This window comes from Vespula vulgaris, chromosome 11 (assembly GCF_905475345.1).
Source record: "Vespula vulgaris chromosome 11, iyVesVulg1.1, whole genome shotgun sequence".
Lineage (NCBI taxonomy): Eukaryota > Metazoa > Arthropoda > Insecta > Hymenoptera > Vespidae > Vespula > Vespula vulgaris.
In genome coordinates, this window is record NC_066596.1 from 480,727 (window position 1) to 508,711 (window position 27,985).

Genomic DNA, 27,985 nt, shown 5'->3' on the forward strand with positions numbered 1-27,985 from the left:
TTGAATTTTTGAAAACGTTCGACAAAATTTTCAAACCTTTACAAAGAAGATTATATACGATATATTTATACATGTAGTAAATATGATCGTATCATGTGTACTTACATATATATATATATATATATATATATATATATATATATGTACATAGATACATACACATATATATTATATATGATGGGGAGATTAATCGATCGATCGATCGATGGATCTTGTTCTTTGGTTACATATCTCGCGAGATAATTTTTATTTCATTATTTATTGTGATTAAGAAATCGTTACAAATTTATGATTTATAGAGATCATTGTGAATTTCATAAATTCAAATTCCTTCGTTGCAAGACTAATCGCTGACACTTAGCCAGTTAAGTTAGTTTATCATGGTTTAACATCATTGGACATATTTATAAGGTTTTTCTTTTTTTCTTCTTTTTCTCCGATCAAGATAAATAAATCACTTTCGTACCGATCGCACGTACGCCATCGCTAAGAATCGCGAAAACACGATTGACGAATGAAACGAAGAATCGATAGGATCTAATCTACGACAATAAGGACTAAAATGACGCATGACGAACGTCACCGCCCAATGCGGTAAATCGCGTCACCTTGTCCTATGTCATCGTCATGTAAATCATTCGAATATTCGAACGATCGCCTTTCTATTGGATCGAGGAAATTGTTCCCTTTCGAAAACTACGTGTTTCCTTTCGCGGATAGAGTGTGTCATTCGTTCAAAAATATTCATTTATAAGTGGTCCTTTTGAAATTCATTTATGAGTGCTCGAAGTTAGTACGAGATTTTCTTTCTCTTTTTTGCGTTTTTGTTTATACACGGTGAGTCACTTTACTGTTGTACCTAAAACATCTCGACGGTTTTCGAAGATACAAAAAAATATCAAAGGAAAAGATTGTTTGACCTAAAGGGGACAATATTCTGATTAACATAACATTTTTTCGAAGTTTTTTTTGCCGATATTTTAAAATCGTCAATGGTTTTTTTTATTTTTTCTTTTTTTTTTAAATCGATTTACATATTTTTATTAGGACAGTGTTGTCATTTATTAAAAGACGATTTCTATGATATGTATTTGTTGACTTTGTACAAAAAAGTGACTTTTGGTAAAAACAAAAAATATATAAATTTATTCATTACGTTGCAAAATATTATATTTACCTTAGAACGTGTTCTAAATGATCGTCATAAATTTCGATAAATTTCACATGCTTTTCACACATAAAGAAATTATTGTTAATCATATTCAAAAATGTATTGAATTTCATACAGTTAAATTCGTTTTCTCATAAGTTGTAACACTGCATAATAAAAATATATCGGTTTATTTAAAAAAAAAATTTGATGATCTTGAAATATCGAGAAAAGTGATCTTGTAAAATATTTTATGTTAGCCAGAAAATTATTGCTCGCTTTGGATCAGAGAACGGAGATATTTCAAGTATTATAGTTAAGTTAAACACCCAATATATAGAATAAACCATTTAATTTAATATTATTTCTTTAAAGAATAGTTGCACATGTATGTGTGTATCAAGTAGGTTATATCAACAATATTTTCTATAATATTTAATTTTGATAAAATAATTATAAAACTGGATAAGTTAAAAGCGAGATTACTAATATTTCTTGTTTTTTATTTTTTTATTTGCCTCTACATAAAATGAGCACTTTATTTATCTCATTATTCTTTAAAGAATTGTTACGTACGATCTTTTCATTATAAAATTACCGTGTAGAATGTCAGAAGTACTTACAATTTTTATAATATTTAATTTTGACAAAATAATTATAAAAATGACCATAAATTGGAAACGGGATCGTTGACATTTACATATCAATTTCTCCAGTTATTTTCCTTTTTTCTTTCTTTTTTATATTACAAATTCATCTCTCATACTCTTTCCAAGAGCAACTCTTTTTCCTCCTTCCGATTCTGCCATCTACGTTCAACAGGATCGGGAATAGCCTACGGACACGCAAATTTCTTTATATCTGGACACGCAAGCTCTTCTTCGACGTTCAGCGATCTCGATGAGAAGAAAGAAAAAAAGAAAGAAAATAAAGGATTGATGAAAAGAATAAAATGAGAGAAGACAGGAAGAAGATATGAAGAAGGAAAAGAAAAATAAAGATAAAACAATAACAAACGTTAAAATGAAGAGAAATAGAGAGAGAGAGAGAGAGAGAGAGAGAGAGAGAGAGAGAGAGAGAGAGAGAGAGAGAGAGAGAGAGAGAGAGAGAGAGAGAGAGAGAGCTGCAGTGAGTCAGATGGAAACGTCGTTCGTCTTGCACGTGTGCGTGTCGTACGAGTCCACCCAGTATGTTAATTCGCGCTGATGACCCCATCAAGAAACATGCTCACCGCTGAGTGGTGGAGCCGAGTTTTCGTTTCGTGTTGTCTCTCTTCGTCGACGTACATACAACTGTCTCGTGCACACGCTATATATATACATATATACACAAGTATATCTATGTACGTACGTTCTTTGAAATATATATACACATACATGGAAAGACACACACACACGTATACGTTCTCGTTGGGGTATACCTGGCTGCCTCCGAACAATCGTCATCCCTGACTACGGTTTACGCCCACACACTTGCTCAAACATTCCACTGGTACAAAGCACGAGGCTAATCGTAACAGAATTACCGTCTGCTCATTAGAGCGGCTCCGAAAAAGCAACGAATCGTGTGCTGTTTCACTGCACTCGCTCATGTGTTATGCTCGTGTGCGTGTGTGCACGCGCGCACGTACGGCTGTGGGTGCGCGCGCGCGTGTACCGATAGATTTACGCGTGTGGATGTTAATATATGTGTATCAGTAACTCCATTTTGGTGGTATCAGGTGAAATCAGCCGGTTTCGTTGTGAAAACAGACCGACATCGACGAGTTGGCGGCCATGTTTCTTTTTTTCTCTTTCTTTCTTTCTTTCTTTTTTCTTCCTTTTTCCTTTTTCTTTTTTTTTTCCTTCACTCAAGTCGATCTTTCGTTTCTCTTCGATTTCGAAATCGAGCCGTCTTTCTCCTTTAATCAAAGGTGCCAACGATGTCGGACTATTATTTTGGTTAATCAGAATTCATAGACTCCGAACGTTATCTTTTGTGATAGAATAGATACGTATATCGGGTGGCGCGTATTAAATGAATCCCTAATTGAATTTTGTTTCTTCTTATATCACCTGACAAGATAAAATTGAATTTTTTATCGAAGAAACGAATAAATATCTAGACCCCCTTTTAAACCTGAAAGGTTTATCATTATAAATTCTTCGACATTTTCATCGAACTTTATATACTTCTTCGAACATTATTAAATTCTTATCGGAAATACAATGATAATCGTAATACTTTTTTCCAAAGAAAATTCTTACTTTGGCGATGATATTCTATCATCTATTTCTTATTCATAGAAGACCAGATCAAAATATAGTCAATTCGTGTGACTTCGATTTTACGTGAAATAATGTGGCGGTCGATCACGTATATTAATTAAGCTTACCGAAGTAAATCCTTTCGCTTAAGCGTTATTTTCGATCGGTAGGATTGAAGAAGTTAAAGAAGAAAGAGAGAAAGAGAGAGGGAGAGAGAGAGAGAGAGAAGCAACCAGCTCGTCCAACACTCAACGAGGCAAGATCTCTGGTTGATCTGAATAATCCGAGGAACGACGAGTCACGGTATAATTCGATGAGGTCTCGCAAGCTCTCGTAAAAGATTCTCCGTTCGTTCCTTCTTTTATTTGTCAGCGAAACGGAAATTGATTTGCTTCGACGAATTCCAACAGCACGTAGATCCAAACCTTCTTGTTGGGCTTACCATGCTGGAATACAATAAGACAATTATGGCCGACGGATGGACAGGAAGATAAGAGACGGATTAGACGGTAGTCGAGCTACGCCACCGGTAAGCTCCAATCAGCTTCCAAAGCAAAGGTATACCTTTGGTTATTTATCACGAGCCATTTCATTCACATCACAACAACAATCGAGTATTTTTCGTTGGCCACTGTCCTACGCCCGTCTACCAACTCGACCAAAGGCGTGGAAAAATTTCATCTTGATTGTCATTATTGTTTTTTTCTTTTCTTTTCCTTTTCCTTTTTCTTTTTGCTTTTTTTTTTTTTTGATATTTTCTTCTATCGCTATTATTTATTTAATTCATTGATATATAATTTTCAATTCTTTATTTTTCAGTATGTCTTTTCCTCTTTTGGTTTCTTAATTTTTTTTTTCTTTTATAAATTATAAATGTCCTATTCAATTTAATCTTTAAATATTGTTTTATTTTTTAATAGATAGCTCTAATGATACTTTTTTTTACATGGAAATCGTGTTAAAGCTAGACAAGTTTAAAGTAAAATGAATTTTTTTTTCATGTACACTTGAAACAAAGATCGGTCGACGCCTATGCGAGAGGTGCATCTTTCTCTTTCTCTCTCTCTTTCTCTTTCTTTCTCTGTCTGTATTCGGTTCTTATCTCCGCTCACGGAATTGACACGATGCGTTGGAGTAAGAATCTCAGCGGGATGTTAATACCTAAGACGCGAGTATCTACCGATAGAACGAACGGTCGATCTCTGTCATAGTTTTCTGCCAAATCTCGCTAGGTTAGATCGTCCTGGCGCGATAAATTTTTTTTCTTATGAAAGGTTCTATTGACAAGAAAGAAATGATGACGAGATATTATTGTGTATAAAAACTAAATAATTTTAGCAATTTCTATCCATCGAAATATTCACCTTTAAACTTCTCAAAAAAATAGAGAGAAAAAAATTGAAGAAAAATAACATCTCGGATTCTCACTATCTTCGTATATAAGAAAAAAAAGAAGAAAAAATGGAAGAAAAAAAAAACAGATACGAGAATATTCATTATTTTATGATGAAAAAATTTGAACTGCTGCGTTTTTCTCTCAATTTTTGTTTCTCTCAATCTTTTTTTCTCAATTTTGTTTGAGAACTCTGGCCGAATCCTAGAATAATTTCGAGAACGAAACTGCATTTCTTTATCTTCGATCCTTTCGCTTCGTTCCCTTTCTCGATCGGACTTCGTCATTGAGATGTCGTCGAACTGACGCTATTTTTGTGTAAGAAAGGTACTCTCTCTCTCTCTCTCTCTCTCTCTCTCTCTCTCTCTCTCTCTCTCTCTCTCTCTCTCTCTCTCGTTCGTCGCCCTTGATCGTGGCGACAGTGAACAACGCAATATTCCATTGGCGAACGTTCCCTTGAAATCAAGAAGGCGAATTTACTCGCTCGAGGATAATTGGACGTCTTTCTGAGGAACGCGAGTTGGATCATGTTGAATACAAACTTTTCCTTTTTACCTTTTTCGTTTTTTATAAAAATGTTTTTAAAAATTATTATTACATAAAATTATATAAACGAATTATTAATATTATTTATACATTTTATTAAAAATAATTAAATCTGTTAACAATTAACTCCTTCCTGTTAACATGAATAAATGAAACATTTTTTTAAAGTATATTTATATGTTACTTTCTGTATTAAAAAAGTATATAGTTCGTTATTTTTTTTAGTTTATCTAAATCTTTAATCATATATTTATTATTTTATAAGCATAATTTTACAACTATATTTTTATTATTATATGCAATACAAAAACTAATTGCTTCAAATTATATTAAATTGTTCATAATAATGGCAAATTAAAGTAAGAATGTTAGTGTTCTTGCATGAAAAAGAAAAAGAAAAAGGTAAAGGTAAAAAGAAGAAAAAAGAAAGTGACATCGATTGTTTCTGCACGCAAATGCAGAAGTAAGGATGTCGCTTTGCTTGCTACGAGTTAGATTTCTTGAAAGAGAACGAGAGAAAAAGAGGAGGGATGCATTCTTGCAAAGGTTATAGCATATTCCTCGTAGTTCTGACATATCACGATCGTTTTATATGCAAGAGAGAAAAGGAGAGAAAATAAAATAAAAGAAGAAAAAAAAGTGAATAGCACCTTCGTGCAACCTTCCACCCCCACCACTCGCCAACTTCGACGCCCGGAGTCGTTTTACGATCGACCATTCTTTTTCTCCGTCGACTTTATTTATATTTCTCTGCAAAACAACGACTGAATGGCTTTTCCATAAAAAAAACAACAAAAAATAAACTGGGTTTTTCCTACGATCCTTTCTAAAAATCATAATGTCAATTCATTATTAATTTATATATTTATAAACATACGAATCTCTTATAGATATTGATTTGAATTCTATTTATTTTGCTCTTTATCGAACTTATTGGTTACTTAAAAAGAAGAAAAAAATGCAAGAATATAGATTCTTATTTTTATGAAAAATAAAATAAAAAAGAAAGAATTCACATCAATTTTACATACACACACACACACACACACACGCACATACGTACATATATCCATCATGGACTTTACAATAAGAAAATTTTCTCGTCGACGATTTGTTTTCCTTCGTCGTCCCACCTTAATATTTATTTTTTTCTTTCCTTTCTTTTTTCCTATTTTTTTTTCTTTCTTCAAAACCCTATCAAGTATAAACTCTTCCCTCTTTGGTATACTTTTTGACAATGGGCGTGTAAGAATTCCTACGAGGTCTACGACGCGTGTTTGGAGGGTTGGAGGAGGGTAGCCACAGAGCAACATATAAAACTCCAAGCGTGGTTTTTCGAATGGGTGGCTAATGGCGCGCCATGGCCATCCTCAGTGTCGACCGACAAAATTAGTGGTCACAAATCAACGAGAATACGAGCGCCATTGTGTCCCACCGGCCAGGTTGCGTCCGTATCTGGTCCACTGCTTTTGAAATCGGCGTTGCGCGTTGATCTTCTCTTCTCTTCTCTTCTCTTCTTTCTTTCTTTCCTTCTTTCTTTCCTTCTTTCTTTATTTCTTCCTTTCTCTTTCTCTCTTTCTCTTTTACTTACAACTTCCTACGTCGCTCGTCCTCGAACTTTTTATCGTACTGGCGACGCTCTTTGCTCCTCGATTACTCCTTGTGATTACAAAAACGGTCTGCCCTTCGAAAATCCTTCGGAATCCATTCCAGATTTTTCAGATTTTTTTGTTTCTCCGTTCGCCAATCTTTTTGCAAATATGTGCAAATATATTTATATATATATTATAACATTAATATAATATTAATATAATAATTATAAATATATATATTATATATATATATATATCTGAAGTCTAGCGATAAGTATTATTCGCATAGCACGTAATTATTTTTAAATAAAAAAGTTTTTAAATGAAATGAATACATAATGAAATATATATAATTATTATATATATCATGTAAATATATATATATGTGTGTGTGTATGTATGTATATAATCTTTCGATAGTGATAATTTAATTATAATATAAATTAACTACAGCGGATAATTCCAATATAATATAAATATAAACATAGATATAAATGTAAATATTTATTTCTAAAGGTTACATTATTTACATAATGATATAAAAAACGATCACGGATAAAGGGTTTTATCGATTCAAAAAAAAAAAAAGAAAGAAGGAGCGAATCCTTAATATATTAAATATCTTCATAGGTAATCATAAAATATATTTGCTAAACATGATAAAAGTGTGAAAGAAAATGCTAAAGTTTGGTCGATCCTGGCAGGGTACCATCGACGACGTGATTTATGAGAGTATTTATGTTACGATATATCTAACACTCGAGTTCGCATTGGATACTTAACTCTGAATGCTGCCTTTGTAGAGAAGTAGACCCTGCTCCAAGGAAATAGCATCTCCCGTGGCGTGAAATCACGCCTCTAGCTATACCACGTTGACTAATCGCGTTAGACCGATCCACCCTTCGAGTGAATTTTCTTTCGGAAATTTGGTACCCTGCCAGCAGCTCGACCACCTGTTGATGATTCCACACTTCTCATCTTAAAATCGATCTTTAAGAATCGACACACGGAAGTCTAAAAACGAATAGCTCGTTAGCTCGGAAATTATGATAATCTTATAAAATCATGTAAACCTTTACGATTTATAGAATTATCGAATGACTACCGGATTAATAAAACTATGAAAGTGATGACTTCAAAATCGATTTCTAAAGATTAATCTGTCTTCTTTATCGTCTTCATACTTCATCTATACCTATACAAAATGGCTGCCAAATAGTATAAAGATTGAAACGATCAATTAATATCAATCATAATAATCAATCAAACATGTCAGACTTATTAAACTCTGATGAAATAAGACACCGATAACTAAACAAACCGCCTAAATTACTAATCTATAGTTTCTTTCTCCATTTTCTCGGCACAATATCAATTACTTACGTTCTACGAGATATTGAATTCTTCGTCAATTTTGAAAACTCCACGCTCGATATTTTCCTATAATTCGGAAGAAGATAAAGAATGACTTACGTAAATAAATGGATATCAATTAGCTGGTAGATATATCAACGTGACAATTTTTAAAATTTTATCCTTTTAAAATGAATGCTTCGTGAGAACGTTGCAAGCTCTGTTCAATTATATCTCACAAAGCATTCACATATTGACATTTCTCGAGGTGTGAGGGATAAATATAATGATCGTTGGTGAGCATAATGATGGTACGGAGAATCAAAAGGGACCGAACGAATAGTTCTACGTTATTCCGTGTGTGCGCGCGTGTAGGCAACGTAGGGAAAGAAAGAGAGAAATAGAAGAGAGAGACAGAGTAAGAAAAAGAGAGACAGAGAGAGAAAGATAGAGAGAGAGAGAGAGAGAGAGAGACCCATGGAGAGCGCTCACATCACATTCTAGGCTATTCCGCATTCTGTTCCCCCACTTTCGATCGTCCACAGCCACCGGCTCACCTCTACGCCTCCGTGACTGCTGGAAAAGTTGTATAACGAACACGTACGCGTGTACCTGACACGTACGTTCGGTTGATCGTTTTTACGCGTGTATGTGTATGTGTATGAATTCGTGTATGATTGTGTATGTGTGTATTTGTGTTGTGTGTATAGGGAACTCACAAGTCCCGTATACGACAGGCATATACCTCTGACACGAGACTCACCTGTGTGCAACAACGGCACGCAGTCCCGGACAAATGACGACTACACGCGTGCATATTTGAAAGAGAAAGAGAGAGAGAGAGAGAGAGAGAGACACAAAATCGACTAACACTCACCCCCCTTTCAAATAAAAATATTCGAAATCGAATGTTTTCCTCTATATCGAAATAAAATGTGAATTATATTTTGTGAGACATTTTTCTGTTTTGTTTTTTCTTCTTTATAAGGAAATTGACTTTTCATGATAAATATTAGATTATAATATTATCGAATTTTTTTCTTCTTTTATACATGGTTCGATAATATTTCTAGATAAATATTAGATTAGGTGATAAATATTAGATTATTATATTATCGATTTTCTTTTCTTTTCTTTACAAGGGAACGGTAACGTTCCGAGATGTTTTTAAATTGTTTTTGATATATTTAATATTGTATTGTAATTATTCGAATTAAAAAATATTCCGTTTTTAATTGCAATTAATTCTGTATACTCGTATATCAAAGAAATCGATCGTGCGTAGGATGGACGTTTCGTGATCGAGCGAAGGTCAGATATCACCGATTCGTTGTCGTTGCTGTCGTCGTCGTCGTCGTCGTCGTTGTCGTAGTTGTCCTCGTCATCTCGTTTCTCACTGCGACGGCGAACAATTTACATAAATTATAAAGACAATATAGAACTACGAACCTCGAGGGCAGTAATAGTAAGACGCTATTATCTTCGCTAGAGAGAGAGAGAGAGGAAGTACATATGTATGTAAGTACATTGTACATAATATATCGACATTATACATTTTACGATACGTAATATATACGTTTGAAAGAAACATAGTACGAGAAAACACAAAAAAGAACAATTTTTTCTAAATATATCGTATATATACTACTACTTATGAGATATTGAATATTTCATAGTTAATATAAATCTGAATATTGTTAGGTATACTGACTAGTTTTCTCCATTTTTTCCTCTTGTTTTTTTTGACTAAAAGAAACAATAAACGTTTGCATTGTTCATTAATATTTCATTGACTATGTAATTTCCATTAATAGTAACAATCCTATTCTATCTTGATAGTACATAATTATATATTGACATTCTTGTTAATCGATTCTTTTAAATCAATCTTTCTATCGGTACAAAGTTTCTTTCTTTTATTACTATAAGTTGTTAGACGCAGTACAACTTTGGCAAATAACAAAAAAAAAAGAAAGAAGGAAAAAAAGACAAATTAGAACATGACAATTTTTTTTCAGTCATGTATCATAGAGCCGAAGTTTCACGAAGCTGCAGGCTAGCTAAGTAAGTAGACAAGCAAACAAGCAAGCAAGCAAGCAGCATCAACTCGTTTCCGGTGTCCTTAGAACCTAAGATATCCTACCGTTTAAAATGAGCGAGCCAGAGAACGTCTTGACGAGCATTGAATTGGATAACGGTAAACCTTCGGAACCTATTACTCAATGAGAGGGTCAATAAAATGTCGGTAACCGTTATCGCAGAAGCATTCGTAATCTTCTCACCGAACGTAAACTCGCTCTTCTCCGACATGTTCGATATCGATATTTACCTATCGAATCTACCTAAGTATATCCCGATAGAATTCGAATTCGATCGATAGGCTCAACGTCGAGACTTCAATACGAGTTATGTAATCTCCCCTTGATTCATACGATCGCCCTTAAATCATGATACTTAATATGATAAAGAGAGGAATTTATGATAAGAATATTAAACGATTAGGATTTATTCGAGAAACATTTTTCGTACTCTTCAAGTATCGATTGTATCTATAAATTGAAATATTTATATCGATTGTGCATATATATATATATATATATATATATATATATACATATACATATGTATACACACACACACACACATATTTAATCGATATATCCATATTTTTTTCGTAATCGATATAAATATAGATATTTAATCGATTTAATATCTATATTTCTTTTTCTTTCTTTCTAATAGATTAAATACTTCTCTCTATATAATATAAGTATATATATATGTACTTATCTATATATCAATTTTATGTATTTATCGATCTTATATTATTTTTCTTTCTTCTATCTTTTTCTTTTTTTCCTTTAATAGATTAAACATCTCTTACACCTATATATCTACTTATATATCAATTTTCTGTATTTATCGATCCTGTATTATTTTTCTTTTTTCTATATTTTTGCCTTCTATTTAATCCATTAAACACAAATACACACATCCGCGATACATTCGCGTAGTTCGTCGTCATTGAATTCGAATAATTATCTTTCTTTCTATTTTCTATCTTTATTTATCTACCTGAACGGGTGATCTCCGGTTTGCATATCAATTGACGACAGCAGCACGGCGCATTATAATCGTTTCGATTTCCTCCCTCGATCTTACTCCTCCAAGTCGATCGCAATAATTATCGCGTCGTAGACATGTGGATGGCAATGAAGGTGACAGCGCACGCGTTTGCCGGATTATATCGGCGACGATCGAGAACAGAATATCGTAGGTAGAAACAGAGTTGTTCGGACTTCTCTTTCTCCCTTCCCCTCCCTCTTTCTATATCTTTCTCTATCTCTCTTTCTCTCTTTCTCTTTCTCTCGTACAGTGTTCAACGAGCGACATTGATTATTGAAATCAATAGTTCGCCGGCAGGAGTTCGATACCTCGTATGTTTAAACTCGACGTTCCAACATGCATATCGTTAACAGCCACGTGCAATTATCCGACTAATTGCACATGGCGAAATCATTCGTTGTATTTTCCCTCTCTTTTTCTCTCTTTCTTTCTCTCTCTCTCTCTCTCTCTCTCTCTCTCTCCTTCTCTCTGTCTCTCTCTCTTTCTTCCTCTTTTCATCGAATGATATTATTCGTTTGCCGACTTCCAACGATTTCTTCCGCGTCCAATTTCGCCTAATCGAGTTCTAATCGAGTCCATTTAAAATTCATTAATATTAAGATATGATTTATATAAATGGTATTCCGAGTTTAATTTTTACATAAATCAGATTTTAAATCTATCGAATTTGATAATAATTTATTGTAAGAAGTGTAAATAAATGTGAGGAGATATTTTTTCTTTAGTTCTTTTTTCTTGCTTTTTCTTTATTTCTGCTAATATCCATTTAAGATAATAAATTTCTGTTAAACGTTCATGAACGCTAAATTGTAGCTATTAATTAAAATAATTATCAAAATTAATTTATTTCTCCTATTTCATTTAAATGACATTTTTTTCTCTTTCTCTCTCGACCGTCTTCTACGTAGTTAAAACAAATTCAAAAACAAAAAAGAATAGAAAAAGAAAAAAAAAGAAAAGAAAAGAACGATCGTTACGGATACATCCGTGCCGTCTATAAATCGTTTCAGAAACGAGATCCATATCGATCTCTCGATCTCCCAACGACTTTCATAAACCGCTAATCGCACGATCGATAATCTAACGCCCGTCGTAAAGGCGGCTGGCATTACGCAAAGAACGCGTTACACATATGTAAATACATATATATACATATATATATATATACATATATATATACACACACACAGTATGTACATATCTATGTATATAGAGGTACGCAAGGTAGGAATATTTTCGCACTTTTGTCTCCGCGTTTCTCTCAATGGCGCGCGCATAACCGGCAACGATATCGCGAAGACAAGGCTCTCAGCATGTAACTTTCTCTCTGCGATATTTCCCCTTTCGATTGTGTATGTACTATACTACCGTTCGTAAGTCATCAGATACCACGGTATATTTAATTTAAAGAACATTGCAAATTCATCGTTTCGAAGTTACATTTAGAAAATTCATGCTTTCATAAATTGTATAGAGAGATGTGTATTTATAAATATATACATATATAGGATGAGAGAGAGAAAGAGATCTGTTTATATAATATATAATATATTATATAGATATGGCATGCATATTTAATAAATGTTGCACGTTACATATTGAAAATCATAATATATAGAGTTCCTCATTTAAATTCGTCACCATTTTTTAATATACTGTTATAAAATAAAATACATAATATATATTGCATTAGATTTACATAAAAAATAATCTTTCCCGTGAACTTATTTTACTATCAAATAACGATAGGATTTAGATAAACGATTACATAAACCGAGTACCGAGTGTTGTCTGTTGATTTATGGACAATAAATTATGTATACCTACATATGCGAATGAAATTGTGGCATGTGACATTTTGTATGGTTATTTTGCTTCTTTTTCTTTCTCTTCTTTTTTCTTTTCTTTTTTTTCTACTTTTACATTGTATGGACATATCTAGCAAGGGATACACAGAAAATACTACTCTACTGTAGTCGTTTTTATCAACCTTCTGGTTATACCTATTCCTTGCCTTCTCGTTCTTATAAATCACGGCCTTGAAATCAAGCAAGTAAACCGATATACATATGTACTTATATCCAAGTTTCTCATCTATCTGCATAACAATGCGACTATACAACGAGTTAAGAGACAAGTCCCTGTAATGATCGAGTTTCTACGATATTTGCCATCGCCATTTCTCACTGCAACCTTTTACCGATTCCAAGTTCCTTTGTATTATCCTATATAACGCGCTTCCTGTTTATTCTTCGAGAATGATCGAAGCGAGCCGTCGTTAGCAAGATCGACCGGAAATTGTCGTTCCGCAATCAACTTCTCTCGAAGGTAACCTCAATAAGTGAGAATCAATTTTTAAGATTCTATAATCTGACATTGAAGTTTAAAAAAATAAAAAATATTTATCTCTAGACGTGTATAATATTATATGTATATCTTACAGTATCATATGTAAATGTAATATTCATTTCATTATTTATGAATAATCTTTAGGACTCATTGTTATCTCACATACTTTCTAATACCAAACGGCTTTAAAATTTTATTACAATATTTATTACAATATACTAGCTGTTACAAATGACATGTATAAAAGACCGTAGTCAAATTAGATTTATAAATTATTCATTTTTTCCTTGTCGTTTTACGTATTCTTTATATATAATAATAAAAAACTAATAGTGAAATTCTGAGGTAACACGATAACAATGCAGATATGTATTGAAGTAATTCTATCAAATTATTAGTTCTTATTCTTCTCATTACTCATTTGTACATGAAATGAAAGAAAAAAAAAATAAATAAATGAATTATGTCGTAATCATTATTTCGGTTAAGAACATTAATAAATATTGATAAAAAATACTTAAATCGTTTGACATTTTGCGACATGTGTCAATCGCAACAGCGAAACAAAAGCAATGGTGGGTGCACATTTATTATAAGCACGCCATACCGTAGCATAAGTATCAACCTTGACATGACAAGTCGGTGAAGTCCGCGTTCTAAGGACTCGATCCGAGAGCGTGCTTAATAGATCACAGCGTTCTTTAGGTCTGCTTCTCGCGACGTGTTTGCATGAACACCGGTGTTGAACGGTGGCGGCAGTGAAAACGATTGCCCGCAGTCAGACGACATTCTCGATTTCAATGCCGGCTCTCTTAACCGGCCGTCTTATGGAATTTCTTGTAATTGATAATTACGCCAAGCGGAATGTGATTTCCGATAGCTCGAATTTCCTTATCGGAACTCAGAACATGATTGATTTAGGAAGAAATTTCTTTTTCTTCTAGGAAAACAAAAAGGAAGAAAAAAAAGAAAGTAGATAATACGGTAATTAATCTTATTAAACATAATCGTAGATATAAAATCTACAATATTCATGAGGATGGAAAAGTATAAATACGATATTAAGATAAAGAAATTTAAAATGATCGATTCGATGTGTCGGAAAAGAAATTTTGCTATTTGTATTTATTATCATAGATATTTGTAAAAATCTACGTGTAATGTTCTTTTTTTTTGAGAGATATTTTATGTTAAAATTTCGACGTTGTAAATGTTCGATCAAATATGGTGAATCTGCCGATAAAAGTCGTACTTTTAAAAAATTCTGTGAGAGTTTTTTCTTAAAGATTCATTCGGTTCTCATACGATGTTAACAGATCACGTTATGTAACAATAAAGAGCACTTATGAATCAGTAACAAGTAGAGAAAGTTAGACATTTTTTAAACCATTTAAATATGGATAAAGTTTAAAGAAGCGATTAATAATAATATAGAAAAAATTATCATAATAATATCAAATAAATGTGATTAAACAAATGTGAAATACGGATATTTTCGAGAATCATTATATTATTACAAACGTTACATTTATCAACTTTGTGATATTGCACTTGATCTAATAAGATATTTCATTAATTTTAAATATATCATGCGTTCAAATGCTTTTAGTAAATAAAAATTTATTTAATTAATATGTATTTTGCAAATATATGGGCAATTTGTAAAAATAATTTTTGAAATAAAATATTCAATGTGACGATCTTCCGTTAACCATTAACTATAAATAATTCGAAAATATTTGACAAAAAGAATATCTACCTATTTGAGAATAATTAGCAATAAAATATCTAGTCTGCAATCGGTTCAGACTTTTCTATTAAAAATAATCGATTCAATACAGGAGTTATATATTTTTGTTGTAATATATAATTAATTATATATCTACGTTTCCGAAGTATTTTCAGGTTTCCTTAAGTCAAAACTTCAGCGTGACTAATTCTCTTCTACACACGACTGGTTGTCGTGTTGATTAATATTTATGTACTCGTTATTCGATCGTGAAAAGTTCGCGTGATGCAAATCAACGGTGATTTTCAAAGATTGTCGAAAGAGCTGACAGATTAATTATCAGTATCGATACTTTGTTGCTTATCGCATAAACGTATTTATGTAAATTTAAGAACTGGATTACTGTTTTTAATATTTTTATTAAATTTCATAACTTTCGAATATAAAATAAAAAAAGAAAGTTGCCATATGCAACAATTAATAATTGTTATTAATAATCTTTTTTTCTGCTAAATATAAATTAAGAAAGATAATATTCTACAAAAATTAAATTTCATAATCAAACTCTATTGAACCAGTATAAAGAAAAGTTAGGCCGATCGTTTTCACAGTTGTTACAATATGTTGTTCACCTTTTTATCAGCAATTTTTAACAAATTTAGTATTTTTAGCACGCGAATGAGATTAGAAGAGCAATCGATCGTATTATAAGATCACCAATGAAATAAATATATTAATAATAAGAACTATAGTCTTATTATTAATCTTATATATTCTTAAAATTTTAATCATAATATGGAATAATTTAATATTACAAGTTTATAATAATGGCAATATTACTATAGTTTCCAAAACAAGACGTATACAAAATTCTTGAGAGTCAATGAATTAATAAAAATCTAATAAATCGATTGCTGTTTTTAACATTTTTATCAAATTTTACAAATTCCAAGAGATCCCGTCTGGTGATCACGTAATTCACGAATCGAAGTACCTAAATACGTGTCGTTCGATTTTCGAGCTCTGCTCGACGTATGCGATAAAACGAACGGAGAAGGATGATCCGTGCAAATACGAAAAGCGAGTAATTGCAAACAATCTAATCTCAATGTGACATTGGCCAGAGTCATTCGCAATCTAGTCAATACCGACGTGGATATCTTTTGCGAGGATAGCTTATATGTTTGCTGCAGATAAGGTTCCTCCTCCTCTTCCTCCTCTTCTTCCTCTTGCTTCTTCTCTTCCTCCTCCTCCTCCTCCTCCTCCTCCTTTCCGAAGAACTGAGGAACCGAAATCAATCGAATAACCTTAAGTGTCCGATTTAAACCGCCATAGTTTTCAAATAAAAACTTTTGTGTAAATAATTAGATTAAAATATCAAGTTTACCGAAAAATTCTTAACTCCTCTGATTATTGACTTATTGCTAGTGCGTTCAATGATTTATATAAATACAATTTTATTTTTTAATAATTTTATATATCCTCACAGACACACACACACACGCGTGCTATAGATTTTTTAACACTTCTATTTTTGTTTCAATTTAATAAATAAATAAAAGAGTAATTTTTTATTAAAAAAAAATTTAATAAATAATACAAGAGCAATTTTTAAACACGATAAACTTCAATTGAACGTATAATAAATTCAAAAAAATAGTCAAATTAAATACATCAGATAAAATTGCAAAGGTTTTCTTTTTTTTTTATCGACGTTTATTTATTCCGAAAAAAAAGAAATATTATTCGACTACGAAAAAATATAATACGAATACTTTCGACATAAGTATCTACGAGTCAAGAACGAGCAAACACATAGGTACCTGACACAAAAATCGACAGGCTCGTGTAAACAGACAACGAGCATGTCAGTTTACTCTTCAGGTGCTGTTCTCACATTCCGATAGGTCGATCGTCAAGGAGATGCGATTCCCGTGTCGATGCGAATTTCCTGCGATGCTAGAAACGAAAAGGAACGCGTCGTTTCCTACGCGACTCGTTCGAGACTCCTATCTTGGGAGATATGATTTGTGTACACACGTACGTACACAAAGTAACGCACGATCCTACGAACTCCTTCGCGAAGGTTTTCGTCTCAAAATAATCGACTGGTTTCGCCTAACTCCTTGTCTCCATTACCTCATTGAAATTCATTCTCGCTTCTATTCTCGATATATCGATATATATAAGTATATCTATGTAAGTATTATACATGGAATGTTGTCTAGTTGTCGAAGATAAAAAGGATATGATCGAAATATATCGAAGAGATAAAAAAGATCAGGAAGAATCTACTTATAGAATGTAAAATGTAGAATGTAGAATACCATGGATTATAGTTACATATTTTTCAAAGTATTATGCAAGTTATATCTATAGTACGATATAAACCATTAATATATCCATACAATAAAGAGTACAACCAAACACATTCTCTTTACAACAGAATAACTTTTTTAAGATTCGAACCAAATGACTTGATTATTTTTTGAGAACTGGATGATGCGTAAAAAATATTTTTTTTTTCAATTATGATTGGTCGGAATCACGAAGAAAAAAATTAAAGTACCTTCTTACAACTTTTTTACCCGGGCCTCTAGAGAGAATTTAAATAACACATTTTGATGATTTATTTCTGTTATGTACATGTCAACTCAAGGTAAATCAATTTCGACGAGTTGTAACTATGTCTTACGAATGGTAAAAAATGATAAAAACTGCAGTTTTCATGACTTCTGACCTTAACTTTTCAATTATTTTACTTTTTTCGACTTATCATTTGTTTCTATATATAAAATATATATATATAAGATCAATTACAATAAATCTTGTATTTATATTGTTTAAATTTATAAAAGGAAACAATGATTTATAAACTAGTGAATTATGTTAACACATCGTGGAGTAAATATTTTATTATCAATTATATCCAGTAACTAACTATGCAAGTCAAATATTTTTAAGTTATTTCTTTTATGGTTTTAACTGATTAAAGCAAATTATCAGATAATTTATTTATGAAATTGTCGGTTATTTTTAGCTCAGAATCACTTAAAATGAATACCGTTTTATTGCTGACATAACCATTTCGTAACCTCGATTATCATCAATATCGTTTGAAAAATCGTTCGTTTAGAAAAAAATTTCTTTATCAGAGTATTTTTGTAGGTACATAATTTTATTTTTACTTTATGAATTTCGAGTATTATAATTATCATCGTCATCATCGATATATCTATATTTTTGATATTTCACTATACATATTAAAATAATTAAAAAAATTAATTAACATTAAATTAATTATTACACATATAAAAAAGAAGACGACTAAATCAATACGTTTATCAGGTAAACCACGAAGAATTTAATCGTAATTAATTCGTTAAGTTTTTTGAAAATCTTTCAAAATCACCATCGGTTTATACCGTCGTGCGAAATTTTCCCAATCGATTTATAACGAGTACATTAATATTAATATACACGACAACCGGTCGTGAGGAGTGGAAAATTAGTTTGGCTGAAGTTTTGATTGGATTGGAGAAATCTGAAAGTGCTGAAAGGGAACGTAGATATGTATATATTAATAAGAAAAAAAAAAGAAAATCTATGAATTTATAACCTATTTTCTAATATCGTAGTCTTAAAATAGTATCAGAAAAATCGTGATGTACTCGTTTATGAGAGATGTTTAAGAAAGATGAAACGATCGTAGAAACGGTAAGTCGAGCTTGGGAACACCGTAGTCCGCTCGTAAAGCGCGATTCGCGAAGGGAGGAGAGAAACGGTTGCAGAACGGAGTTCCGTTGGTGTGGTGATATTTTTTTCGAGGCGAGCTTCTTTGTTCCATAAGTTACGAATGCGCTCAGTCACGTTAGAAAGTCAGTAAACGGCAACGGCAGCAGCAGCAACAGCAGCAGCAGCGGCATGACGACGACGACGACGACGACGATGACGACGAGGACGACGACGACGACGACAACGACTACGACAACGACTACGACTATAGCAACGACGACGACGACGACGATGATGAGAAGCAAAAGTATCAAGAACGATGGCAGAAATGAGAAAGAGAAGCTCATGAGCTCTCCCTGTGTATATATGCTCTCTCAGCGAGAGCTCTGCGAGAGCTCAGCGAGAGCTCAACGAGAGCTCAGCAAGAGCTCAGCAAGAGAAGAGCGAAGGAACATCGAGGGAACAGCCGAGTAACAACACGCCGCTTTGACCCGCTCGACTCGAGTGCTCGAACGAGTCGAGAGACTTCGGTTATGCTTGCACGCCGTTCTCGGCAGATACCAATCTTGTTTCTTGACCTATATCCGCCTTTGCATCCTTGCGCAATCCCCTCGAAAGGCGTCTTCGAAAATCACTGCGAGAAAACACGTCCTACGCCGTACTTACCTTATTCAATTTTATTTATTTACTTTTTTTCTTCGGTTCATATTTTTCGTTTCACATTTCCTCTCTCTCCATCCTTTTTTTCTTTTGTCATATTTATTTATTTATTTATTTATTTATTTATTTATTTATTTATTTTTGTTTTCTTTTTTTTTCTTCTTCGTTCCCGTTCTCGTTTTTATCTTCACAGTTCTTTGTCTTCTCTTTTCATTTTATTCTTTTTTGTCTTATTCTTCTTCATCCTTGCTCTAATTTATCTTCAACTTAATTTTTATCTTTATAGTTTCTTTCCTTTGTCTTTCTCGAAAAAAAAACTTTCCAAGAGATTTCTGAAAATGTCCGTAACTAAGAACGCGCTAGGAAGACATTGTAGACGCGTTCTTCTTAAAGTTAACCGAGCTTTGGCCTTGGCTCGACGCCAAGCCAATGTCAATCGCCGTGTAACGCTCGTTTTGCCTAAGCCAAATCACCTCGCAAAGTATTCTAGTAAGTAATAATAATAGAAATGATTCTTAAAGGCGAATTAAGCAAAAGAATAAAGAAAGGAAAAAAAGATTAATAACACGATCTTTCCAATAAATCCGAGTGAACAAAGAGAAATATCAATGTATGAAGAAGAAAAAAAACAGGCATGAAAAAAATATGTGAAAGGTGAATTTTATCCGGAATAAAAAAATCAGAGGTAATAAATAAGTAAACAAATGAATACCAAGAGGATCATACATTTTTTTCGTTTTTTCAATACTGAAACATTCTTCATCAACGTTTCACTCTATCGTCCTATTTGAAAAGTATTTTTCGATATGTCGCTTATTCGCTTCTATTCTTTTATTTTTTTTTTTTCTTAATAATATTTATTTCTCATTATATTCCTTTTTGCTTTGTTTTTTTAAGTACATTAAAGGTACGTACGTTCGCGATGCGAGAAAGTATGTATTCGCGTATAAAGAAACCCAAGCACTTCGGCAACGCGAAAGAAGGATTTACATGCGTTTCACGGTGTCCAGCATTGCTGACACGATTGCTACGCAGCCGAGGGACACGTAGAATGCGTGTCGGTACGCATCTTAAAAGTCGGTGCTCGGTAGTCTTCCTGCACGCAGGAGGTACGCGTGCGCGCGCGCGCACTCGTGGCTACGCGCTCGTAGAAGGCTAAAGACCTTCTTTGGGATCTATGGACGCTCTTGGTATCGATCGCAAAGAAAACGTTCGTTCGTTCGTTCGTTCGTTCGTTCGTTCGTTCGTTCGTAAGTACTTCTTTTCTTCTTCAAATTGTCTTATCGCCTAATCTCTCTTTTCTTTTCTTTTCTTCTTCTCTTTTTCCTTTTTCCTCAATATTGTCATCATTTCCTTAACGTTGGCAGTATTGAAACGTTTTATTCTCTTACCCATAAACACAGATAAGAATAGCTTATTTTCTTTTATTTTATCCTCAACAAATTATTTATTTTAGTCTATAAGCATAATGATATTGCTCGGTTTTTAACCATTTCCTTTATTTTATTTTTCCTTTTTCTTTTCTTTTCTTTTTTGAATTTTCGATATCTAAAATTTAGTATAGTAAGTTTATTTAATTATCAAAAAATTTTGTCCGTTTAATGTACAATTATTCATAAATATAATTTGTTTTTATAAGTATTTTGAAAAAAAAAGTATAGAAAAATAAAAAATGGATAAGCAATTTTCGATCAGAAAATACTAAACTCTTTTTGCAAGCTGAATATAGATATCATCCGTTTCTCTTTTAACACCTCCTGGAATATTTAAATGAACTATCTCTTTTTTTTCTTTTTTTCACATAATTATTTACAGACAAATAATGAATATATGAAAGAGAAATTTATTAGTTAATCGATAAAAAGGAAAAATAAAAAGAGAGAGGTTAGGAAAGTTAGAGATAGAGAGAGAGAGAGAGAGAGAGAGAGAGAAAGAAGGAGAAAGATAGCGAGAGAGAGAGGGAAAATTTGTTCCCCTTAGATATTTAGTCCGATAATTCGATGATGGAAAATAATGCAGGTACTTTAGAAGCCGAGCGAATGGAGATTTTATCACGAACGAATCACGACCGACACGAGAGAGTACGGAGACTCTCTTGTAGGAGAGAAACGAAGGAGAATACGACGATTTCGCGGCGTAATTTTACAGGTGATCGGTATTTCTTTCTGCCCGCCATTTTATTTTGTTTTTCTTATTTTTTCTTTTTCATTTTTCTTTCTTTTGCCATTACTACTAAAGAATGAAATTTATTTAGGTCTTGCATACCTTAATAATTTAACTTTGAAACATACGAAATGTGAAAAATAAAGAATGGTCGAATCCTAGCTTATAAACTATTTTTTCATGTATTTAATACATAAACTAACCTAAATTATAGAAACTAGAACGAAAGAAAATAGAATATAAATATTCAATATTAAGTGAGCTTTGAGAAATTTTTTCAAGACGTATAACAAACTAGTTAACTTTAAAGATGATGAAGAATAAAATGAAAAAAAAAAAGAGAAAGAAAGAGAGAGCGAGAGAGACAGAAAGAGACAGTAGTTATACTGGCAAAAGTAAATATATAGATTATAACCAAATTTATAAATTATAGCAAAAGTTATAAATTATAATCATATTTTTTTATAGCCAAAATAAATTGATTACTTTTATATATATATATTCATAAAATTATGTATATATATATATATATATATATATATATATATATATACATATATATGTATATAAGGTTTTATAAATAGCCAAAGTTATAGATTATAATCAAATTTTCTTATAGCCAAAATAAATTTATTACTTTTATGTATATATATTTATAAAACTATATATATATAAAGTTTTATAAATAGCCAAAGTTATAGATTATAATCAAATTTTCTAATAGCCAAAATAAATTTATTACCTCTAGCTATATGTATATTTATAAAACCATATAAGTTTTTGTAAAAATCGTTAAAAATCGAAGAATGTCATTATCCCTTATGGACAAAATACGAAAGCTGCTCGTTAGTCAGACCACAGGTCTGCCTGGGTTTGCCCTAAGAGAACTGGCCTCTGCGCTATCCCGCCCGTGCGTCATATTTCGTAACGGTCTCGGTCTCATCTGTTAGCAGCGCCTTCGCTGATCCGGTGCACCGATGCGAGGCGGAGTGCGTGCCAACGCAACGGCGGATATAATTTTCCCTGATCTTCAGAGTACCGTAGGTCAATGTTCAGAGTGAAAGAGAGAAAGAGAAAAAGAGAGAAAGAGAAAGAGAGAAAGAAAGAGAGAAAGAGAAAGAGAGAGAGAGAGAGAGAGAGAGAGGATTCCAACGCAGACTCATCACAGGCCGAGCGAGCTCTCTCGCGAGAAGTCCGCGAGAGCTACTACCACGCCTGACGACGTGATCGGAGTCCTCATTCCGAGGTTGCTGCCCGAGGCTTTCGAAAATTTTATTGCCGCCTCGCATAATACCACTTTCGACGCCTCTCCTACGTATCTACAAATCCTTCAGTTTTTCTTTTCTTTTTTTTTTTTATTTATTTATTTATTTCCCCATTGAAGTCAACGAAGTAAGAGAAGACAGGGAAGGGAAAAAAGAAATTTGCTAATAAAAAATTCCCGTTCTTTTCCTTTTGCTTTCTTTTTCTTTCTTCTTTTTTCTTTTCTTTTCTTTTTTTTTTTTTATCGTGTTCTTCAAATAGAAGACAAAGTTTCTACGAAATGTTCGAAACAATATCATGTGACTTCGTCGTTCTTCGACGGAAAAAATGCGAAACAAAAATATGGAGATAGCTAGTTAAGTATTGTTTGATCTTTTTTTTTGTTTTTTTTTTTTGGTTACCACTTTGCTGAAACAGCTTGCTGGAAAGAGTCTCTTGGAAGATTCGCGGAGATTACGTGACTCTGTAGTTTGTCAATAAAGAAAAAAAAGGAAGAGATTGCTAATAAAACATTCGATTTTTTTTTTTTGTATTTTGTAATAAGAAATGAAGTCTCTTTTAAGTTCGAAGAAAGTCACGAGATTTCTGAAGATTGAAAAAAACTGATTCTTTATGAACAAGTTCGTTGAAAATTTCAAAAATAGTTCAACAAAATTAAAGTGATAAATTTGATTGAAAAAGAATTTTAATTGAAGTTTCATTTAATCGAGCTCCTCTTCTTTCTCTTCTTCTTTCTTATCAATCTATTTTTTCGTTGTTTAATAGTAATTGTATTTAACAAGACAAAGAAAGAAAAAAGAAAGAAAAAGTAACAATTTCCATAATCAAATTTTCGATGAGAGTTCGTCGAAATTTCGCGTACCTTTATGTAACAGTCACGAGTGTCGGGAAAGTGGAGCCCGCGGTGTTGCACGTCGAAATTCTCTCCCCTTTTCAAAGGCACTCGTTTGTTTTCGTGCCGTTTCTCTCTTCTTTTCTCTTCTCTTCGTTTCTCTTCTCTTCTCTTCTCTTCACTTCACTTCTCTTCTCTATCATGGCCGTCTCTCAGAAACCCAAGCAAGCCACCCGGGAAGAAAAGTTTATCGTTCAACTTTCACGGAAAACATTTCGCTCAGAATCCACGAATAGTCGTCGTCCATTGGTCTCATTGGCTTCTACGCTTCACCGGAATGTTCAATTAAACCTCTCGCGTTACTTATAGTAGTATATAGGTATACGATATGGGTATGTAATATATCGTCATATATATTAAACCACGAGTTCTTTATTAATACATTTGCTGTATAGTTATAAATATGTATTTAAACGGGACGTCACTGAATTATGGGTATAAATTTTGCAAGCTTGTAAAATTCGTCGAAAGAGATATAAAAGAAAAAAATAAATAAATAAAGAAAAAGAAGAAAAGAAAAAAAAAGGGACAAGAAAAAGACGTTCGAAACGTATCGTCAATTTTTGTTCAAATTTTTATTACGTTTGTTTACGAGTCGATATTTGTATAATAAACTTTTCACGAGTTAATTATTCACTCGTGAATAAGCCTAAGCACTTTCACATGCCTACACATATATTAGTAATAAAAGTTAATTAATAAAAAAGTAGAATTAAATTGTATCTGTTATATTTTCGTTAAGTGTCTTAATTTCTTTTTTCTATTAGTCCGTAAAATGGTAACACCATGTATATGTATATATATATATATATATATATATATATATATATATATATATATATAACAAATACGTCGACGTACAAGCAATATAAATTCATGGGATCTATTTGTGTCTATATAAATGAAATTTTCTTCTTTCTCTGTCCCACTAAAAAGTCGTCCGCTTTGATCGATATCTCTCTTTCTCTCTCTTTCTCTTTTTTTATTTTTTTTTTCTATCTTTTTCACGAACCTATCGCTTATCGACTGAATTCATCGAGACTAATTAATCAAAGTCCCTCGCGTTTATCATCCGCTCGTAACGTCGAGTTAACATCGTTCGGCTTTCTAGCTGTCTCCGAAAGAGTAGCACCAGATAAATCTATAACGTATTAATAACTGAATTTCTTAGGGCGGTAAAACAAAAGAGAAAAAAATTAAGAAATAAAAAGAAATTGAGAGAGAGAGAGAGAGAGAGAGAGAGAGAGAGAGAGAGTCAGACAAGAACAAAATAAAACGAACGAGGATAGAACGATTGCTTGTGCTCTCAGCAGATTTCGTGTGACATATTTCTTCTGCACTACGTCGCTACCAATTAGAACGAATGTGCGGTAGACGTTAGCGATATCGAAGCAAGAAAAGGATAAAGAAAAAGAAAGAGAGAGAGAGAGAGGGAGAGAAAAAGAAAAAAAAAACAAGAAAAAGTACAAGAGAGAAGAAAAAAAATATATAAGACACAATTAAGGATTCAGTATAAAAAGGAATAATATGTAATATATAGAGAATAGGAATAATATGTAAATAGAATAGGGATAATAATAGGAATAATATGTAAAACAATAAAATGCTAATAGCTAATCGATTAGACACAATTAAATAAAAAAAAATAAAATAAAATAAAGGTATAATCAAATGAGATCAGTATATGTATGTACATATAGGATGGTTTATTTAATTCGAATGCTTCAATTATTTCTATTACTTTTAATATTACAAAAATATTTTGAAGGAAGAAATTGTTCAATACATAGCATAAAGGATCATATTTTGATTATCAAATAATTTTTTTTACGTTCATCTTTCCTAAAATTTTCAAGTTTCCAATATTTTTTTTTTAATGTATCTATATATTTTTATTACCACAGTGTTAATGATGGCTTATAAAAAGATATTTTTCATTATATTTGTAATGATATGAATTTGTTGATCTTTAAGTAACGAGAAAAAATAACTTTTAGAAAAAGCAATAAGATCTAAATTAAAATTTGGATGTTTTAATACGGAACATTTATTTTAAATTATTGGAAATGATTCTTGTTAATTTTAACGGATTTCCGGATACGAAAAATATTCATCAATGATTCCTTTAGATTTTCAATCATTTTTGATACTAATTAAAATATAAAATACTATCTTAATTCTCTTCAAATTTCTTGATCACCTTCAAATTCAAAGGAGACAGATGAGAAAAGATCTTACGTATATATATTTAAATCGATTTGGAAGTAATCGAAAGTACAAAGAAATTATTCATGAAACATGTCCATAAACGCATCAAAGTTAATGAATATTAAGTTCGTAACGTTAAATTTGTCAATTTGTCATTTTACAAGTTACACAAGCATAATAATAAAAATACTTTTATTTGAAAAAGATCTATAAAAATCTTTAAAAAGATTTTAAAATATGAAAATAATAAAATAATAAAAATTAAAATTTTAGAGAAATGTTAAAATTAAAAAAGAAAATAAAAAATAAATCTATTAAAATAATAAAATATTGCGTTAATTAAGATATTATATATATATATATCAAATATTTCTTTGTATGATCAAAAGCAAGTGAGAAGTATTTTAGATATAAACATTCAGTGAAAGACATATCTTACATACACGCACACACACGCACGCACGCACACACACACACGCGTGTATATATAAGTATGCATATATTACACATCATAATGAACTCGCATAACTACTTTCATAGTTACAAAACTAAAATGAATAAAAGAAAGAAATATAAAAACAAATTTTCACCAGGACATAATTTTATTCCTATACAGAATAACTTAGATTTCAAAAGTAATTTTCTTTTTTAATCCCTTTGCAACAGAACGAGAAAAAATATACTCGAACACTGTCTCAAGCAAGTCTTATTAAAAAAAAAGAAAAAAAGAAAGAGAGGGTGGAGGTCGCGGGACTTATGCTCAAGGTTTCGCCTGGGGCAATGGAAGCCACCTCCGGACTTCTGATTCCGTGTTCTCCAGCAGCAAGCAACGGCAGCAGGGCATGGTAGGGCAGGCCAAGGAAGAAGTAGTAGTAATAGTAGTAGTAGTAGTAGTAGTAGTAGTGGTAGTAGTAGTAGTAGTAGTAGTAGTAGTAGTAGTGGTGGTGGTAGTGTAGTAGTAGTAGTAGTAGTAGTGGTGGTAGTAGTAGTAGTAGTAGTAGTAGTAGTAGTAGTAGTAGTAGTAGTAGTAGTAGTAGTAGTAGTAGTAGTAGTAGTAGTAGTATACAGTCGCTAAAGAAGAAGAAGAAGAAGGAAAAGGAGAAGGAGAAGAAGAAGAAGCAGAAGGGAAAGGAGAAGGAGAAGAAGAAGAAGAAGAGAGACCCGGGGCGGGCCGAGTCTAACGGTACTTCGCGGAAGAGTGCTGTGCGACACAGCCAACCAAGTACCACCACAAAAATGTCTTTATTTCCGACAAATAAATATGAATGCGCGTGTGAAAACATATACACGAAAGAGAGACACATCCACTTTTCGACGATATCTTATCCTTCAGACACCTTCGATTTCTCGACGATTTAACCCTTTGCACCGTCAACCATGAGATATTATACACCCACCATCATTTTCCTTAAGATTTATCTACATGTTCACCGATGGTATATTGTTATTATTATTATTATTATTATTATTATTATTATTGTTGTTGTTGTTGTTGTTGTTGTTGTTGTTGTCGTCGTTGTTGTTACTGTTATCGTTGTTATTTATATTTTTCGTCACATACAAATCGTATTTCTTCTCAA

The 27,985-nt window shown here is 32.3% G+C and overlaps 1 protein-coding gene and 1 long non-coding RNA gene across 3 annotated transcripts in view; one reads left to right on the forward strand and one right to left on the reverse strand.

Moving 5' to 3' along the window:
* The window catches only part of LOC127067817 (ras guanine nucleotide exchange factor P-like), an 88,732-nt gene that overhangs the window by 43,057 nt on the left and 17,690 nt on the right, over positions 1-27,985 (reverse strand). The window lies entirely within an intron of this gene.
* Positions 8,761-9,235, forward strand: LOC127067819 (uncharacterized). Its single transcript, XR_007782758.1, has 2 exons — positions 8,761-8,899; positions 8,991-9,235. It is a non-coding gene; the product is annotated as an uncharacterized LOC127067819 (long non-coding RNA).